General features: G+C 35.3%; 1 pseudogene; it reads left to right on the top strand.

Annotated features, from left to right (window-relative positions):
* The first annotated feature begins 638 nt into the window (after positions 1 to 638).
* Positions 639 to 4,275, top strand: LOC120144162 (annotated as a pseudogene).
* Positions 4,276 to 4,934: the final 659 nt, after the last annotated feature.

The raw sequence follows: 4,934 nt of genomic DNA, 5'->3' as shown, positions 1-4,934 counted from the left end.
TGCGATTTTGTATTATCGCGTTGCGATAGACAGAATCGCGTTGCGATAATCAGAATCGCGTTGCGATAATCAGAATCGCGTTGCGATAGTCAAAATCGTGTTGCGAATCTGGAAACTGATTTGCGATACTGGAGATCGCATTGCGATTTTGTTGGTCATTTTGGCAAATCAAAAAAAAGTTGGTCAAAATCGTATATTATAAAGCATTTTCGGTCACTGAGATTATTTTCTCTATTATAATTCAATTGGGATCATTCCGTGATGATTACAAGCTATTAACAATAAAGTAGAACTAATCTAAGGGCTCACAGTAAATATAGATCAACAAAAAAATTAAACAAACATGATTAAAAAAATAAAGAGACAAAGAATATATTATAATAATATATAAAATACTGATTATTTGCATAAAAATTAATAAAATAAAATAATTAATTCGGATATGTAAAATAAAAACGTGAAAAAAGTTATGATAAAAATCAGAGAAATAGACGAGGGAAAAGAAAAAGAAAAGAAGAAATTCCAACGATCTACATTATTTTATATCTATAATGAATAATCTGACCATACTTATATATTTGGAAAAAAAATTAATGTAATGTTGTTTCTATGATTTTGTTTAAAATTAAATTAACATTTGAACCCCTGATTAATCTGTCCTAAATTCCCCGGCGAAACAATTTCCTCCCCGTATCTAACATGTAGCAAAGAAGAAGAAAACTTCTCGTAAATTTCACTCCAAAGTCCAAAAGCAGCAAATCTAACAAACAATCTCAGTTTCCCCTTTAATTCTTTCCTTCAGTCCAAACAACTAGAAAGAAAATGAAGAGATTAAGAAGCTATTACATGCAGTTTCGTCGCAACAACAATCAAGCGATGGAGCGTAGATGGATCTTCCCATTAGCTATCGGCTCCATCGTTTCCTTATTTGTACTCTTCTTAACAACCTTAACCTCTTTCGATGGCTCCCCATTTCTTTTCTTCTACCGTTCCTCCGCCGTAACCGGTGGTTCCTCCCCTTTCGTTGAGAACCGACTGAAACCCATACCTATCTCCACCCTCCCTCCGCCTCCCCGCTTCGCCTACCTCATTTCCGGCTCCGCTGGCGACGGTCGGATGCTGAAAAGGACCCTTTTAGCCCTTTACCACCCTTCGAATCAATACGTTGTTCATCTTGACCGGGATGCTGGATCTGAAGAGAGGCTCGATCTGGAGAAGTTTGTGAAAGATCATCAAGTGTTTAACGAAGTTGGGAATGTTAGGATGATTGTGAAAGCTAATTTGGTTACTTACAGAGGTCCTACAATGGTTGCTAATACGCTTCATGCTGCTGCGATTTTATTGAAAGAAGGTGGAGATTGGGATTGGTTTATTAATCTTAGTGCTACTGATTATCCCCTTGTTACCCAAGATGGTGAGTTCAATCTTTCAAACAATTAATTAGTTTTCCAAGTTGGGTATTGACACTACGGCTTTCCCCTCATTTTTAGTACAGTTTGTCCTCTGCCTTTGTGTTTTTCTATAGCTTTGCTATTTGATATTGGGTGGAAAGAGTGAGTTCGTTTCTTTTATTAGAGCTTTTAAATTTTACTTTTCCCTCTTACTTTCCTTTTTTCGCTCATCTTTTATTTCAAGATACCGAATGATTGTTGGGATTTTGTTGTTGTTGTAATGGCAGGTTTCAGAGGGCTAAGCCAATCATTATAGATCCAGGATTGTATAGTATGAGAAAAGCTGACGTGTTTTGGGTTACACAGAAGAGAAGCGTGCCCACTGCATTCAGGCTTTTTACAGGTAAACATGCTGAAATTTTCAAATTGTTTAGTGTTGTGTTTAGCTAATGTATATAGTTTAGGGGTTTAGGTGATGATGTTTATTTGCCATTTTTTAGATAAATTGTGTTTAGATAGGCACTCTGTTACCCTTTTCTGTGCATTGGTCCAAATGTGTTTCATTCTTGTGAGGCTAGTTGTTATTTGATTGATCGTTTTAGGTAATATTTGTCTGAGTAATTTTGCTTTTATTGTTAAGAGCAAGTTTTCACTTGATTCTTTTGTGATCAAGTTAGATGCCAAAGTTAAAAGACTTCATAAATCCGTGATTTCCAAGAACAGTAGATTTGACTGAGCTTTGATTTGCATTGAGGTCGACTGGCTGGACTGTGGAAACAAATAACATCCCATATCATGTTCTAGCAGCTTTATGATTGTGTATAAGCATCTTATTGATGTGATTATTTTGAAGGAATATTGATTATTATTTTGCTTTTAATGCTTCTCATATTATGACAAGATATTTTGAAATTCCTGATCCAAATGAAGTGTCATAGATGTATAGTAGAAAGACATGCCTATACTGCTTCCCTTGTTTAAGTAGCTAGTTGCAGTACAAGGAATAGATTCACGTGAAAAAAGCTTTGCTGCTTGGCTCGGGGGGTTGTTGGTGAGAAACATTCAGGAAAACCGGTGTAATAAGCTGAAGTTTCTGTCAGGATACTAAATTTTTTTTATTTTTTTTATCTGTTTCCTAATAGCCGTGAAACATGTTTGATCTGGATGCCCTTGATGTCGCTCCTGTCAATTAGATGGTGAAACCCATGGTTGCCTGCCAATTCTCTTGCTTCCCCTTAAAACATAGAAATTGGAGTCCATCTTGTACATTTTCTTATGCATTTAACATTGATTTTACTAATATTGCCAAATCCATTATTGAATGCACAAAATGATAATTTAGGTGTATTTATCATTATTTATTTCTCTGGTGTTCAATCTTTTCTAGAATTGAAAGTAAAAGCAGCAAGTTCATTCAAGTTTCCTTTGAACCCGACCTCATTTCTCTTTGGTTTTACCTAGGGGTTTTATTACATTTTGAGTGTGGATTTTTTTTTAATTTTAAATTTAAATTTCATAGTGGATGTCTAATAGTTGACACTGAATGCTAGCAAATCCTTGAAGTTTTTCATCTCTTTGATGAGAAACTAGAAAACAAAACTGCTTCTTAGCCTAAAATAGCATTCTCATAACCGAATATTGCATTATTCTTGTTCTATTTCGTGTTGCTTGCACTAACGTGGTCATTTAGTTTTGGCTTCCAGGTTCAGCTGACTAAAATTCTTTATTTCTTTTCTTACTTTTTGATCATTTGTAGCCTTTCCAAGTGCATTTTTCTGATTCTGCATTGCGTTAGAGCTATACGCTATATCATTTGATTTCCTTTTCGAAACAGTATAGATTTGTTGTTCCATTTAGCTTCAGATACGTAAGCAACTAAACGATGCATGTATGTTATGTTTGACTTGTAAGTCATAATTCCATTGAACTTTTATGATGTATATAATTGCTGACTTCTGATGCTTTTGCATAATGTCCATCATGATGTTTCCAATAACTTTGATCAATCATATGGTTGTATAGAAACTTTTTGGCAGTAGTGAAAAATATATTCTGATTTAGTATTCTTTAGCGGTAAGAAGCACTAGTATGCAGTATAAATGTTGAAAAGTTCTCATGAAGTAGTGGATCATATCATGAATTGGCTGCTTCATGATCATATGCATGCTACTTTGATCTGGAAATGTATTCATTATTCTGGCAAAATGTTTTTCCATCTAAATTGTTGGCTGGATCTGTTAGACGTAAATGTCCACAATTATATTGATTAAGCATATCACAGGTTCTGCTTGGACGGCACTTTCTCGCCCTTTTATCGACTATTGCATTTGGGGATGGGACAACCTACCTCGAACCGTCCTTATGTACTATGCAAACTTTTTATCTTCTCCAGAAGGTTACTTCCACACAGTCATTTGCAATGCTCAAGAATTTCGAAACACTACGGTAAACAGTGATCTCCATTTTATATCGTGGGATAACCCTCCGAAGCAGCATCCTCATCGCCTCGGGCTTGCTGACATGCAACGTATGATTGATAGCAACGCCCCTTTCGCTAGAAAGTTCCCCGGGGATGATCCCGTACTCGATAAAATCGACTCTGAGCTCTTGTCTCGGGGACCAGATATGTTTACTCCTGGTGGTTGGTGTAAAGGAAGTGGGAAGAATGGGACTGATCCGTGCTCTGTTATCGGTAATACGACGGTCATCAGGCCCGGCCCCGGAGCAAAAAGGTTGGAAATTTTGATCAGTTCTCTTCTATCCAATGACAATTTTAGACCGCGACAATGCAAGTAACACGAAATTACACGATCCGAGACCTGCTATGGGAGGCACAAATGGTGATTGAGGTAGGTTTATTATACATGTATCAGAAGGTGGAAATGGAGTTTTGTCCCACTGATATTTTTGCCTTCTTTTGGTTGTGTTTTGTGTATATTAAATATTGAAGAAAAGTTTTAGTATTACATTTGGAAAGATGAAATAACGAAAAGAAAAAGAAATCACAGCGGGCCTTCAAAAAGTTTGGATTTGGTTTGGTTGGTAACCTAAATCCATAATATTAATCAATTAAACTATGAAGTCAGTCAATTAATTTGATTTTCAAAATTTTCAATGGTAAAATATTAGACTGATCATTTTTATTTTATATTAGTATATTTTTACTTGTCAAGTTGAAAAAATTACATTTCAGTCATTTATATTATTGATTTATTAAATTTTGATAACTTACACTTTCAATTGTGGTATTTTGGTCATAGAGCCCTTAACTCCTATTGATTTGGTGATGTGACACATGAGTTTAAAGGAGTTAATTTTTAATTTGATCTCTATAGAATACTAATTTAACATTGAACATTAGATAAAATATCACTTTGACCTCCTAAACTTTAGATAAAATATCAATTGGACTCCTAAATTCGATAAAAAAACCTCTTGTCGTTGATCGCCACTCACCATCACCATCGTTCGCCATTGATTGTTGACACTATCGACCGTTAGATGCCAAAATTATTAGTTCACTCCTTTTTGATCTCTTGAATG

Source organism: Hibiscus syriacus, unplaced genomic scaffold (genome assembly GCF_006381635.1).
Source record: "Hibiscus syriacus cultivar Baekdansim isolate YM2019G1 unplaced genomic scaffold, ASM638163v2 tig00002287_pilon, whole genome shotgun sequence".
NCBI classification, from domain to species: domain Eukaryota; kingdom Viridiplantae; phylum Streptophyta; class Magnoliopsida; order Malvales; family Malvaceae; genus Hibiscus; species Hibiscus syriacus.
This window is presented reverse-complemented; position numbering and strand designations above follow the sequence as displayed.